The sequence below is a fragment of the Rhinopithecus roxellana genome, chromosome 9 (assembly GCF_007565055.1).
Source record: "Rhinopithecus roxellana isolate Shanxi Qingling chromosome 9, ASM756505v1, whole genome shotgun sequence".
Classification (NCBI taxonomy): Eukaryota; Metazoa; Chordata; class Mammalia; order Primates; family Cercopithecidae; genus Rhinopithecus; species Rhinopithecus roxellana.
In genome coordinates, this window is record NC_044557.1 from 124,358,332 (window position 1) to 124,374,392 (window position 16,061).

Here is a 16,061-nt window from a genome sequence, read left to right on the forward strand (position 1 = left end):
TTCGTTCGTTTGTTCTCACTCTGTTGCCCAGGCTGGAGTGTAGTGGTATGATCATGGCTCATTACAGCCTCGACCTCCCAGGCTCAAGTGACCCTGTCACCTCAGCCTCCCAAGTAGCTGGGGCTACAGCTGCCTGTCACTTTGCCTGGGTTCTTTTTAAAAACTTTTCATAGAGACGGGGTCTCGTCATGTTGCCCAGGCTGGAAACTCAGTTATTTCTAAAGTCCTCCTAAAGTCTGTATTTTGCACATCTTGAAATTCTGTGGATAGAGTTTGTTATGAAGGGCATTGTGTTTCCCTAAAATTCGTATGCTGAAGGTCTGACCCTAGCACCTCAGAATGACTATACTTCGGGATAGAGCCCTAAAGGGGTGATTACATTAAAATGAGTTATTTCAGGAGGGCCTGTGTCCAACCTGACTGGTGTCCTTATAAGACGAGGAAGCACACAGAGACAGCAGGGATGTGTGTGCACAGAGGAGAGATGGTGTGAGAACACAGGGGGAAGAGAGCTGTCTGCAAATCAAGGAGAGAGGCCTCAGAAGGAACCAAACCAGCAGGCACTTTGATCTTGGACTTCCAGCCTCCAGAATTGTGAGACAATAACCTTCTTTTGTTTAAGCCACCCAGTCTTGTGGCATTTTGTTATGGCAGCCTGAGCAGACTGATACAGAGTTCCATGGACAGCCATAGGCTGGGTACTTTAAACTGACTGCCTGCCCTCTGAGAACATGGACAAAATAGTTTGGGGCCATCTGTAGAAGACTGTGGATGCTGTTGTTTTTAGTTTTGCCTCAGTGTTTTGTTTGGTTGGTGTTTTTATCTACCTTTCAAAATTCCCCGTCCCCCTTCCTCTGGTAAGAACAGTGTTCCCTGGTCACAGGGGAGAGTCATGACCCGGCGCCTGCTGATTATAATGCCCCACTTCTCTAACGACAGGCATTGCTCTGTGGAGTGGTTTCTGGCCCCAGCACGCCCCCCTACAGCCGTTTGGGGGGATTGCCATGCAGAGAATAGTCATAACAGCTAACACTGATTGCACTCTTACTATGACCACCTCCTGTTTCAATTTCTTTTCAGGTATTATCTCCTCTAGTACTCAGATATCTCTGTGAGATACTGTAGTTTCTTTTACTATTCTCTGAGAAGTTAAGTGACTTATCCAAAATCACAAGGTTAGTAAAAGGCTGAGCCAGGGCCGCAAGCCAGAGAGCCCCACCTCACGGCCCAAGCCCTCTGTGGAGGTCAGCAAGCTCCAGCTGCTGGTGGGTGTTTTCCTGATGACACAGAGAAGGCCTGTGTGTAGTCATGGACAGATACTGAGTGGTTTGGGGTGACAGCACTGGGAGAACGAGGCAGCAGATTCATCCTATTTGGTCACACCCTCCACAGGGTAATGCTGATGTCCTTTACTCTGCTTTCTAGTGAAAGCCACTTGCCTCATTTGGCAGCATTGAAATGGGGCTGGGCTATGAGGACCCATCAAAGTCCCTGAAGATGAGCCTGTGTCCTCCCAGGGCCCTTGCACAGGTCACAGCTCGCCTACTCAACTGCAGAGATCCCAGGCCCTGTCCTGAGATAAAGACCCTGATAGGATTTGGTTCTGCATCGCCACCCGAATATCACCTCTAATTGTCATCCCCAGTGTTGGAGGTGGGGCCTGGTGGGAGGTGATTGGATCCTGGGGGCAGATATCCCCTCATGATAGTAAGTGGGTTATCCTCAGACCTAGTTTAAAAGCATGTAGCACCTTCCCCACTCTCTATGCCTCCTGCTCCCCCTGCCACGTAAGACACGCCTGCTTCCCCTTTTGCCCGCTGCCATGATTGTAAGTTTCCTGAGGCAGTTTCCTGAGGCTTCTCCAGCCAGGCTTCCTGTACAACCTGTGGAATCTTGTGCCAATTAAACCTCTTTTCTTTATAGGTTACCTGGTCTCAGGTATTTCTTTCTAGCAGTGCAAGAAAGGATTAATACAGATCCCAACTCAGCCAACAACCTGGAGCGCTTCCCTACTGACCTCCTGCCCTGTCAGTTGGCAGTTGGAGACAGCAATCATCACCAGACAGAGTGACTGTGTGCGTGAACAATGAGCTGATCTAATATTGAGCAAGGCGCAGGTGCTCATTAGGGCCCTGATCGTTTGGACCCCATTGTCACTTGGGGACAATGGAGTTCATCTCTGTGTATCTGGGGGTTGCTAAGATGTTTCTTTATTCCAGAGTTCACCAACCATGGCTGTATCACCAGAACCCAAACCTCTTATTTTCAGGCCCTGATATAAGTGTGAGAGCTGCCATGTGGAATCTTTGGGGTACCCATCCCAGGAGCTGGCACCCTCTGTTGTCTTCCAAAGCTCCCTCAGGGAAAGGAGCCCTCCCTGCTGGAGGAGCTCCCACATCTAGCTATTCAGAGGCCTCCAGAGGTTTCTCAACTAGTCAAAGCGAGGCCCACTCTAAAAAAATCCCAGGAACCTTATCAATAGTGCCTGTGGATTGGGACATTGTTCTCTTGCTTCTACATAACAGCCTCCCCTCAAAGACAAAAAAAAAAAAAAAAGGTGGAAATGCCCTATCAGAAAATAAGATGCCCAGTGTGGCTGAGCCCTTGGAGAAAGTCCACTGGCTGTTTCCTACTTGTCAGCTGACTGGAGCCGGCCCCTGGGCCCAGAACTTAATGTGCAGACTTTGTGCAGGGAGCTGGGAATGGCCCTGGAGCCACCTGCAGGGGAAGTTAAGGGCCAGCACAGGCTCAGGCTAGAGGCACTGGGGGCAGAGAGGAGTGTGAGTGTATTTGAAAGGGAATAGAGCAGGGAGGAGACAGTAAAGAGTTCTAGAGCCCTGCAGCCATGCCTCCCGTAGCCCCTCACCACCTGTGTGTCCCTGTGCTGGCTGTAGCTCTGCACCACACTCCCCAGTCATGCGCCTGCCTGTCTGCATCACATCTTCACTTGGTGCCACTTGGATGTCACTTGGTGCCACTTGGGTGTCAACTTAGGGCTTCAGACTTAACACGTCCAAGACCAAGCTCTCAATTTTTCCTCTTAGACCCACTTCTTCCCCAGTTCAATGACTCAACAGCGTCATTGACTCTGTTGCTCAACCCTGAAACCCTGGTGTTCATCATCCCCGTGACTCCATTCGCCAGGTCTATAAATCCTAAGGGCTCTACCTCCACCATTATCTGCAGTCTGCCCACTTTTCCCCATCTCCGTTGCTATCAGCCAGGACGAGGCATCAGTTACCTGGACAATTGCCTTCTCTGATCACCTTTAACTCCCCTGCCCCCAGTACTCTCCCCTGAGTCACCCTATTTTATTTTCTTAATGGTATTTATCAATACCTAAAGGTGCTTGGTGCATGGATGGATTTGATTGCTACTGTAACCCCAGCAACCTCGAACACTCCTCAGCTCATTAAAGGTGCTTGGTCATAATTACTCAGGGATTAAAGGGATCCTCGCACACAGGCCTTATTCTCCCCATTTTACAGAGTCAAGAGAAGGAAAGAGATTTGCTCAGTGTTGCAGTCCAGTGAGGAGTGACACCCAGACCAGATCCTAGGTCTTCTGACCCACAGTCCAGTCCTCTTTTCTCTCCAACACTCGGCCTTTTAGGAAACATTTCCCAGACTTCCATGCCACAATCCCACTAATGACTGGTTTGAGTCAAAAGCAGATGTTCTGGGAACTTCAACCCCTGAAGGCTGAGCTGCCACATATCAAACTTTCTCGGTAATTTCAATAATTTAAATGGCAATGTTTATAGCTCAGAAACTCCAGGCCATCCCAAGACCCCTCAAGGGGCCACCCCGCCCTGGTAGGGCCCACCCCTGGTGAGTCATGGCTGAGTCAAGGGAAGCTCTTTCAGGCCTGAATGCCCAGGACAGTCCTGGCTTCACCCAGGGCAGCAGCAGAAGCCGAGGCCAAGCCAGCATCACTCGATGGACACAAACCAAACCTCAGGAGCAGGAGGGTGTGGCTGGAGCTGGGGTTGGCTGGGGAGGTGTGGTGGCTGTGGACGTTGGCGTGGGTGGGGGGTTCTCTCTGGGGAGGTGGAAGAGGTTCTGGATGGGACAGGGAAGCCTGGAGGCCCCCAGAAGACCTTGGAATATTCTAACTCACTGGGGTCAGGCCCCAAATAGCCCCCACACTACCTGAAATGCTTCACTTTAACTTTTCATTCACAGAGTGCCTTGCTACCTTGTTCTAAAAAAAAACACTGCACAACTATAATACACCAAATAAAACATTTTTAAAGAAGCTGGTGAGGGGAGGAGTGGAATGAGTCAAAGGGGAAGATAAGAGCAGGGGAGTAAGATGGAGCTGGGAGTGGGGACTGCAGGCACGAAGCCTTCCACAAGTACCTCTCCTTGTGATGGGGTGGTGGGTAAACAGTTTGCTGTTTACTCATATAGCCTGCAGTGGTATACTGAGTTGATCACGACCCTCACACTTTTGGCCTTCAGCACCCCAACACTCCTTATCTAGGACCCAGGGTGAAGAGCACAGCCCCACCACTCAGATCTGTGTCCAAGAGAGAAAAGACAGCCAGCCATTCAAAGAAGCCCAGTTCTCCTGAGGCTGAGATCACACAAAGTTCACCCAAAGTTCCGGAGTGTCTGGTGAGTCCCCTTAGTGGGGATGCTGTGCAACGTAGGACATGACGCCCCAATGTGGCAGATTGCCACAATTACTACCTGAGACCATCACTTCGGCAGTTACTACTGTTACTACTTGAGACCATCATTACGAGACTGAACGAAGGAGGACAAACACAGAAATGAAAACTTAAAACAAAAGAAGCTTTTTAAAGAAATGGGCCAGGGGAATAAAAGGGCTCCCTGCTTCCGTTGAGCAAAGGCAGTAGCCCTGAGCTTCTACAGCCCTTCATATTTATTGGGGAGAAAGAGCAGGGAGGAGGAGGTAACGATTGGACAGCTGCTTGATTGATCACAGGTTCACGTGATTGCTAACAGGCTTCAGATTTGTCTAATCACAAGAAACACTTGTGCCTGGGTCATGACTGCCCTCAGCATTTCTTCTGGGCTGCAGATGCAGTTTGTCAGTTTGCCAACATCCTGCTTTCATGAGAACAGTTTGCTGTTTACTCATATAGCCTCCAGTGGTATACTGAGTTGATCACGACCCTCATATTTTCAGCCTTCGACACTCCAACACTCCTTACAGAAGCCCAGAACGAGGTTCATGGGTTTTTCCTGTCCCACACTACATGCCAAGGGGTGGGGAAGCCCAGGGAAAACAGAGTGGGCAGGAGAATCCAGGACCCCATTTGAAGCTCCTTTGGGCCTTGGGTCCTTGGTGAAACAGGCCATGGACAAGTCATTTTAACTCTGGAGGCTCAATTTCCTCATCAATCAAAATAAAATGATGCATGTACAGAATGACTACAAGGAAGAGCAAAATTACAAATACCAATGCATTATAAAGCCATAATAATTAAAATAGTGTAGTATCAGTTAACTCAGGAATATGCAGCTAGATCAGTAGAATTGAATAGAATGACCCATGCATACATTGAAATAAAGCGTATTAAAATGTTGGCATTTTCAACCATCAGAGAAAGGATAAATGCTCAGGATAAATCAGAGAAAGGATAAAGGATAAACAGCTCACTACATGATGTTAGAGTACTTGGGTACTCATACCAAAAAAAAAAAAAAAAAAAAGAAAATTACATGCTCACCTCAGTGGTAACAAGAGAAAAGAAAAATAACAGTGAGATACAGTTCTCCCCCATCACACACAAAAATGTCACTCACTATCAGGAGTTGGCCTGGTTCACAGGAAAACAGGTCCCTAGTGGTTGGAATATGCATGGTTATATCGATAAATGGAGTGAATTCTGTCAGCCTCTAGTGAAACAGAACATGTGCTGGCCCAGTCACCCCGGATGTCACCTCCGGGAGCCTGCGCTCGAGAAGCATGGGTGAACAGGATGCTATCTCAGTGCAGTGACTGAGAACAACTGAAATTGCCTAACAGGAAGGGAGTCGGTTGTTGAAGTGGCTTAAATCTGTGTGTATCAATATCAAATGCCAGGCTGGGTGCAGTGGCTCAGGCCTGTAAGCCCAGCACTTTGGGAGGCCAAGGCGGGTGGATAATCTGAGGTCAGGAGTTCAAGACCAGCTTGGCCAACATAGTGAAACCCCGTCTCTACTAAAAATGCAAAAATTAGCTGTGTGTGGTGGTGCGCGCCTGTAGTCCCAGCTACTCAGGAGGTTGAGGCAGGAGAATCACTTGAACCCGGAAGGTGGATGTTGCAGTGAGCCCAGATTGCCCCACTACACTCTAGCCTGAGTGACAGAGCAAGACTCCGTCTCAAAAAACAAACAAACAAACAAAAAAACAAAATGCCAATTGCAAGAAACAAAAAAAGCAAATTGCAGAGCAATGCATACAACTATAATGTTAAAACCATTAAAACATACAAATAAACAAAGTAAAACTGTGTGTGCTTTATATACACCCGCATGTAGAAGTCATAACAGTGGGTTAGGGAGATATACCCTTAACTCATAGTAGTGACTATTATGGGGAGGAGGAGCCAGAAGCAGTATTGAGGGGTGGGAGTTGGTTAAAAAGGGCTTAGCCTTACCTATAATGTTAGAATTTTCTAGAATAAGAATCAATTTACTTGCATCTGGCATACTTTTAAAAATAATATGGACTATGAAAAGCATAGAGGAAATTATGCTCAAATGTCAGTAACAGTTCATTATGGTTCCTGGGAATATGGATGACTGCTATTTTCTTTTGGGGAGAAATTTTTATTTTTCCTTTTTTTCAAATTTCCCACATCCAAAAAGAAATGGGACCGAAACAAAAACCAAAGGCTCTATTAAAAAAAAAAAAATCTAAACATATGATTGAAAAACAATAAAGGAATACATGTGCCGAGTTTCGGGTGTGACTGGTGCACGTCAGCCACAGCCGCTGCTTCATGTGGCGGACTCTGGAGAAAGCAGAGGGCTTCACTGTGTCCTGGGACCTGAAATTCGCCAGTTAGATGGCTCGGGGTAAAGGATCACTCTCTTTTAAAAAGTAAACATTCTAGAAGGGTCTATCCAGGAAGCCAGTGCCTGGCCTCCCCTAACTGGGCTTCTTCCCTTTGCGGTAGCCAGAGTTGGTCTCCCTGAGGTAAGGAAGCCTCATAAGATGCCCAAGTGTGAGGAGTAGTAGGATTAGGTGGAAGAGAGAAGGATGAAGAATTCCCAAACTGGAGACAGCCCCGTGGGATGGAGTGCAGCCTCCACGGGGGTAGGGGTGTGGGGTAGAGAGCACAGGCTCCCAGAGATCCCCAACAAGGGCTAATTGGAGAACGAGATGGGAATTCAGGTGGGAGCTGAAAAGGGAAGGGGAGGGGGCTTCCAGTGCTTCCCCAGAAGGAAGGGGATGCGGAAGGACGGACGACTCCTTCAGAGAAGGGGCTGAGAGGAAGGAGGGAGTGGGCAGGCCTTGTCCCGGGCCCTTCCTACCTAAGGCCTGCCCTTCTCCTCAGCCATGGACTTCAGCCACTTGCTCCTCCCTGGCTGGAAGAGCAGACCCTCAGCTCCCAGACCCTTATCTCCCCTCCGTTCCCGGACCCTTATCTCCCCTCAGCTTCCCTCAGCTTCTAGAGGAGCCGCCTTTCCTCGCCTGACTGCCTTGGGGACCAGATCTGCAGTGAGCAAACAGGCCGGGCTGGGCAGGGCCAGGCCCAGGATAAACCTGGGGAGCCGAGGCCTCTTTGACTTTGCAGATCCACACCGCTGTTGCCCTTGGCCTCGGTTTCTCTCCTCGGGGCCTCCCCAGGGGTGGGTGGCCCCAGCTTTGCTCTGACACACTCTCCCTTCCCACCACCCCGATTTCTTTCCCAAAGATTCAGGCCTTGCCTCCGCCCTGGCACCCCCACTCCAGCCCAAAACACCGTCTCCCAAACAAGGCACATAGGAGAGCATTTTAGGTCTACACAGGGCTCTAAGCCGGAGGCTGCCTAAGTTCCCACCCCCTTGCTCAAGCCAAGGCAGTGATCCCCCCAAGAATGGTTTTTAGGCCCTGGGGCCCGGTGTTCCCTTCCTTGGCTCTATCCTCCCGCCCCAGCTCACGTGAATCTCCAGAAACCCAGGTGCAAACATCTGGGCTCCCAGAGGCTTTGGAGGGAGGTGGGGCAAGTCATGGAATTTTCCCGAGTTCTCCTACGAGTGAGCAGAAAACACTTGCACAGGCCTGGCCCCTGGCTCAGGGCGGAGGGCTGTGGGAGGATAAACGCTGCCATCAAGCCTGGGCAGGGACTCATATTTGCTACCAGCACTGGGCGCTGGAGAGGATGGCGAGTCCACGCCCAGCTTTCCCCGTGGCCTGCGGGCACCTTGTGAAGGGGTCTGAGCCTCTCTGTTTACTGAAAGGATGCATCAAAGTTGGTCAAAGTTTGCCTTTTGCCGATTTCTCGAGAAAGGAGGTGAAATCTTCTACAACTCCATTTTAGCTCCTTAGAAAAGAGATCACTCAAGCCCATTAAAAACAGCGGGGAGATCCATGCCTGTCCTTCTGTCATTGATTGGGGATGGGGGAAGCCGGGGGTCCAGGGTGGCGGCCACATCTCATCAGCGGTCAACTAAGGGCGTTGCTCCCTCTGGCCTCTCCTTCCTCTCTGCCTGCTTCATTCCTAGGGTTGGAGAGGACAAATGGCTCGGCTCACACACCGCCCACCCTGGCATCAACTACCCATCAGGAACATTCCCTGGCTTCCCCAGGTTGGCCCATTTCCCACCCATTCCTTCTTCAACAGAGGAAACTAAGCAGAAGGGTTACTGAGGATGCATGCTCATTCATTCATCCATTTGTTCACTTGTAGAAGCATCACTGATAATGCACCCACTGCATTCCAGCCCTGCACTAGGCACTGGGAATATTCCTTACTCAAAGATGAATAAGAAACTTCTCCTCCGGGTAGACTACGAGTTCACAGGACTCGTAGTCTACCCGGAGGAGAAACAAGAGGTCTGCGGCCCCAGGGGTGAGTGTGCGAGTGGCAGGTGTCCCGGGTGATAGGGAAACTCAGGTGACGGGCAGCAATTCGAGTTGCAGGAGGGGACATAGGGCAGGGGAAAGGAGCTAGAATCAATACATTTAGGGAAAGATTAGAGAATCTTTGTGTTATAGGACCTGCAAATTGGCACATCTCACCTGACTGATTGAGTCAGATCATACAATTGGTACTGGATATATTTGTGTGGGTGTGTTTGTGTGGGGTGGGTTTTTAAGACGTAATGGCACTTCTGATGGCAAGAAGGCTTTTGCAGGAGGTTCAAAAGGAGTATGATGTGTAAAATGTTGGATCTCAACTGTATTTTAATCTTGGCTTCTGCTTGATTTCTTTTTGGCCTTATCTGATTTCTTTTAGGCTCTGAGATCCTACAAGCCTGAATGACTTTCACAGCTGAACATCAGGGTGAGAAGGCCCAGCTGGGAGTGGGGTGGGGTTGGGAGGCTTTTATGCAGACACTCTAAGGTACTTCCAGTTGCCAACAGATTGTTTTCCCCCCTTGGAAAACTTCAAAGAAAATCCAAGTCCTTCAACTCTGTGAGCGTGCACAAGGGTGCAGAGAGGCCCATAGGGAAACTGAGTAGGAAAACTGAGGCCAGGCTATAGGGGCACAGGGAGGGGAGTGGGGAGGGAGTCCCAGAGGAAAAGCTGGGGAACCTGTCCTAAAGTAGGGGCACCACAGAGGGCCTTGGCTGCAGAACTGTTAGCCCCAGACTGGCCTGGCCCTTCCTGCAACCGCTGGACTGCCCAGTCTGCTGAACCAAGGCCTTTATGAGACAGTCAGAGGGGAAGAGTCCTGCTCATTTGTTTATTCTGACAGTGTCCTGGGGACTCTCGCGGGCTCCTCACTCCAGAACACCTGGCTGCCAGGCAGAGTGCATCTCACTCTGAACATTTCTCTCTTCCCTTCCTCTCTCCTCTTTTCTCCTTCTCCCCTCCCCTCTCCTTCACGTTGCCTTCGCTCTTGATGTTATTGTGATTCTTCTTCTTCCTCCCCCTCCCCTTCTGCCTCCTCATCCTCCTCCTCACCCCCTCATTTTCCTCTCCCTTTCTCCTTCCTCCTCCCTGTCTCCTCCCCATAAGTCTACGGCATCATCATTTAGTCATCAAAATGACTATGGCCATACAGTCATTTTTCCAGGAGGGCTGATTATGAAACATTTTGATCAGACCATGAAACATCGGTGGGTTCTTGCAGAAGTGATTTATCTGCGTGTTCATCAGTCTGTCCTCTGCACCATGGCTTCTCGCATCTTCCAGGACCCTAGGTAAGCCCATCGCTGGGTGCCTGTATTGATTTTTCTCTTCCTTTCTGCTTCCAGTTCTCTCTGTGAAGCAGAAACCAAGTCTCGATCCTAAGATGTGAACCATCGCATGGCAGCTGACCAGGTTGGAGTGGCTTGCTGCGTTCCTGGGCCGGGAAGTGCTCTGGAGTCTGTGCCCAAAAACTGTGGCTGAACCACGGGGCGTGTTTGTCTGTTCTATGCGCCGTCCTGTTTTGCTGGTGTCAGATTCCAAACAGGGCTACCTCGTGCTCTGGGAAGACAAACAAGGCAGCTGAGATATCCAGGAATGCAGCCAGTTTGCTTGTTGAACATTTGCTCATGCTGTGCCTGGTACCAGAATGAGTGAAAGCCACACCCCTTTCCAGGTGGTGCATAAGCCAAGAGCAGTTGGCACGCAGACGTGATAAAAAACACCATTGGCCGGGCATGGTGGCTCACGCCTGTAATCCCAGCATTTTGGAAGGCCAAGGCAGGCAGATCACCTGAGGTCAGGAGTTCAAGACTAGCCTGGCCAACATGGTGAAACCCCGTCTCTACTAAAAATACAAAAAAATTAGCCGGTCACGGTGGCAGACGCCTGTAATCCCAGCTACTCGGGAGGCTGAGGCAGGAGAATCGCTTGAATCGAGGCGGCAAAGATTGGCAGTGAGCTGGGATTGCGCCACTGCACTCCAGCCTGGGTGACAGAGACTCTGTTAAACAACAACAACAACAACAACAAAAACCCAAAACAAAAAACACGGTTGCCTGTGTGCTACTCCCTGCCTAAGATTGTCAGGCATTTTCTAGACATTAATTCTAATCCTCACAATGACCTTCTTGGTAGCTCTTGGTACCACTGACGTGTAGAGGAGGAAACTGAGGCTCAAGAGACTAAGGGATTTGCCCAAAGCAGCCTGACAGCAAAGGGCAGCCCCGGGGGTAGAACCGCACACCGCACCGCATACACTCCCTCCTCACCTCCCCGGCCAGGATGGGGCTGGAAAAGAAGGTGTGCGTCCCTTTTGTTTGAATATCTATGGGGCAGTGGGTTAGAACTGATTTTAGGAGAGAAGTTACGTATAAGGGAGACTTTGTCGCCAGTATCTCTTCGGGGTACAATTCTTGAAAAGGGGTTGAATATTAACAGCCAAAGGCCCGTTTCCCCCAAAATCCCTCCCAGCACTGCTGAATGACAGGCTGTCCTTCTCTTTTACCACCTTGTCTCACTCGTGCCTCCAAAGCCTGCCTCATGTCTCGGCCTTCCTGATGACAGAATGATCATCACTGTGTGCAACAGGCTTCCCCTGACACCAGTGTTCATCGATCTGTCCTCTGCACCTTGGTTTCTCAAGGTATCATCAGGGGTTGGCCGGTGGAGATGAAATGAGCTCCTATGTCCTCGCTCCTGTAGCATTGATGTTGCCATGGGCTATTGAGTTGGAGAAGACATTGGGCTTCCCTGTCCTGGCTTCCATAAGGCACAGAGTTCTACTGCAGGCCCTGGACATCCTGGTCTTGCCTGCAGGAAGGGCCATCTCACCCTGAGTTCAAGCAGGCTCTTCCCCAGGATGGGGGTGCCGCCTTGTTCCTGAGCATCCCAGGCTGGCTCTCATCCCAGCCTCAAAGCCAGCCTGTTTCTTTTCTCTTGCTGGCCTTGATTTATAGTAACTGCCAGACCCCACTAATTGACAGTTCCTGGTCCTGCCTCCTGCCTCTGCCCAGCAGGATAGAGTCTATTCAGCAGGTGCAGAGTGTCATGGAATCGGGTCAGAGGATGACAGAGCTGGAACCACTTGTTCTAGGGAAAAGAAAGCCATCCAACTGGAGGAAGCGATTTGACAAAGTTCCAGTTAGTAACAGAGCCCGCCCTGGAATCTGGACCCCCTGGCTCCTACTCAGGGCTCTTTCCATTACTCAAAGCAGCCAGGCTCACTGGGTGAGAGGACTGCTTAGAATCCCGTCTAGAAGGCTCTCCCCTGCCCATCAGGGTCGCTGCCTTTCTGTTGTTAGTGGTGACATTTCTGGTGCCCTTCAAATGCTGTGCATGCAAGAATCACTAGAACCCAGGAGACAGAGGTTGCGGTGAGTCGAGATCACACCACGGCACTCCAGCCTGCACAACAGAGAGAGACCTTGTCTCAAAAAAAACAAAACACAACAAAAACAAATGCTGTGCGTGTTCACGAGGCCTCCTTCCAGGTGTCACCAAGGATGTGCTGGTGCTGGGCCTGGAAACACATTCCACAGCATCTTCTAGAAGATGTTCTTACAAGTGTTCACAAGATAAAACAGCAAAGTCCATAAACTCTAAGATATCACAATGGAGAGGAGCAGGATGTGGGAGGTGATCGCTATGTCTGTGTGCGGTGTGCTGCCTCATTTGCTCCTTAAACAAACCAGCAAGAAAGGCCCAAGTCAGTCCCAGCCTGACATTTGAGAGGCCCAAAGCGAATGCACAAAGGGAGGCTCACATGCCGTGTCTCTAGATATTTGAAAGTTATAAATCAAGTTAATAAACTGGAAAATAGGTTTCGTTCTTTTCTCCTGCCTTGACAAATATACCTTTAGAACAACTTCAAAAGCGAGGCTCTGATTTGCATCCTTGGACCCTTGAGCATAGAAGGGAAGTGAGAGTGAGGCCCCAGGCCCCACCTGTGGCCCCCTCTTACTTTTCCTACCCAGAGCTTGGACAGGGGAGCAGCCTGAGAGCCCAGCCTTCATCCAAACCCCATAGACCAGGGAGAGGCCACACAGGCCTGAACGTGGCCCATCTGGGCAGGAGATCCCTGGGCCCTGGATCCCAGGTGGAAGGGAGGGAGTGGACTCTGAGAGGGCACCCCCTGACCCTCGGCCATCTTGCCTGGAGAAAGCGCAGGGCAGGGTTCTCTAAAACCCAGCCCAGGCAGCCCTCTTGCTCGTGGACCAAGACAGTACTATGAATAGTAAAATCATTTCCATCTTATTGATGAAGTAACTATAACTCAGAAAACTTAAGTGACTGCCTGTAGTACATACTAATCACCAGAGGAGCTAGGATGTGACCCGGGTCTGACTCTGGGTCTCCTGCTGTCACCACCTCCATTGCCATCCCAGTGTCATCATAACCTGGGACATGCAGGGGGCCCCATCGCCTTGAGCCAGCAGAAAGACAGAAACAACCTCTGTGTGGACCTTCTGTCTCAACCCCTGTCCTGCCCAGCTCCTCTGAGCTGGGAGAGCCGCGATGCGCTCCTTCCTCATCCCCTGCCTTTGTAGTTGCGCGGAGCCCTGCAGCTGTGCCCTTTGCACCCGCCACTCCTCAGCTCAGCTGCTGAGCAACCTCCTGCTCTGCACAACGCCTCTGCACAAGCCCTTCCAGATGCTGTTCCCTCTGACACCTCAGAGTGGGCGCCTCTCCCAGCTGAAGCCCACTCCTCTTCCTCACCTAGGCTCAGGTGGAATCTGTCGCCTCCCTACTCCAGCACTAAGGTGGACGGATGCTCTGTGTGGTGACTGCTCTGTTAATTATCTTCCTACCAAAAAGCCGCATGCGCCACACCCCCATGTCTAGCCCCCGGGTGGCACAGAGCCAGCCGCCGCTAAATGGAACTAACAGGTTCCCTAGAGGACAGAAAGCCGGCCCTCATTGCCCCTCTGAGCTTCAGCCTGAATCGGCGTCTTCTGAGAGATGAGAGCAGTGAGGAGCCGTTGCTGTTCAACATGCCTAAGACGGTCACTTCTGGCTTCTTCTTGAAACCCTGGGCCCACGGTTGGACGAGTCCCTTCCACAGGCAAACAGCAGAGGCCGTTGGACTTTGGCCCTGGACCGTGAGTCTTCATTGCTCTCTGGAGCAGTGCAGGGATGTCGCCACCCTTAGTGCCCTCTGTCCCACAGAGTCCAACAGAAATTTTATCCTTCCTTCTCTCGTATCCCTGGAACCCAGGAATCGCCTTCAAGTAGCTCACAGACTCAAAAGGGAACAGGAGAGACTGATTTAGAGAGGGCTTTGTGCCCTGAGGGTGCCAAGAGGTCAGAGTCTGGTTCCAGCTGTGCATTTGGAGCTCCCCTCGGAGGAAGGCCAGTCCTCATGAGGTCTGCCAGGCCCACAGGCTCTGCCCCAGCACCCGCCCTGCCCTGTCTCTGACGTCATCTCCCACCCACTCCTGCTCCACTCCCTGCCTGCTGCATTCTGGCCTCGAGGCACCCATGCTGGCCCCTGATTGTGGCAGGCATGTTTGTTGGCCCAGGGCCTCTGCACTGACCCTTTGCCTAGAACACCCTTCCCCAAGACACCACAAGACCCCCTCCCTTATCTCCCTCAAATCTGCTTTAAAACCACCTTATTAGAAAGGCCAGCCCTGCCCACCTTGCCTGAAAGCATGCACACTCTTTCCCTCCTCTGCTGTGACTTCCAATCCAAGTCTACAGTTCTGTTTTTCTATCGCTCACAATATTGCTGATTTACTTAGCGTATTTGTTGGTCTGCCTGCTTTCGTCTGCTGGAGTATCAGCTCTCAAGGGCGAGGTCCTTCATCTAACTTGTTCACTAACATTTCCCAAGAGCCTAGAACAGTGTCCAGTATTTAGTGGTGCTAATACATATTTGTTGAATAGATGAATAAATGAATTGAGAGAAATTCTAAAATAATATTTTAAGTTTAAATCTTTATGTATGTATGTATGTATGTATATATTTACTTATTTTGTTTTTGAGACGGGGTCTTGCTCTGTTGCCCAGGCTGGAGCGCGGTGGTGCAATAATGGCTGACTGCAGCCTTCATCTCCTGGCCTCAAGCAGTCCTCGCACCTCAGCCTCCCAAGTAGCTGGGACTTCAGGCATGTACCACCATGCCCAGCTGAGTTTTCTTTCTCCTTCTTCTTCTTCCTTTTTTTTTTTTTTTTTGTATAAACAGGGTCTCACCATGTTGCCCAGGCTGGTCTCCAATTCCTGGGCTCAAGCAATCCTCCTGCCTCGACCTCCCAAAGTGCTGGGATTACAGGCGTGAACTACCATGCCTGGCTGGGCATTTTTCTTGACTCGTCTATTTCACGGCTTCCTGCAGGACTATAAGAGCCAATGTCTCATGCATCATGCACCGCTTGAAAGAAAACTTCTCTGTAAGGGATCAAGGGAAAGGAGGAGCCTCTAGGTGGCCCTGCCCTCTCTGGCCCACCCAGATCCTCCCACCATCACTGAGTTTCAGAGTGCCTGATACAAAAGGAAGTGCTATCAGGAACACCAACACAGTGCCATCTTCCCTTTTGAGTAGTGTTTCTTGATGTTTCTCGTTACAAAACGATTCACTGTAGAAAACGAATGCAGGCTTACAGAAGACATTTTAAATCCTCTATTATCCTGCAGCCCAGAGATAACCACAGCTAATATTTGCATGTACTCTTCCAATCTTTTTTCCATGCATGAATATGAATTAGATATTAGAATGAGAAGTTTCATAATGTACACAGGATTTGGTGTCCCAGTCTTATTTACTTAGCATTAAATCATTAGTATTTTTCTATATGATCAAATAGTTTTTGAGAATATTATTTCTAAGGCTACATACCATTCTGTGCTAACTCATGTATTTGACCACTCCATATGGTTTGACGTTGGAGTCGAGTCTACTCCAACCAAGACCGCTCTTCCTCCTCCCCTTCCTCTTTCCTCTGGCCCACTCTCTTCCTGGTCCCCATCACTGATCACCCTCCTGCCCATAGGCACATGCCAGGCGGAATGGGAGCCACAGGGCAAGATGCCACCCTTGCCCTG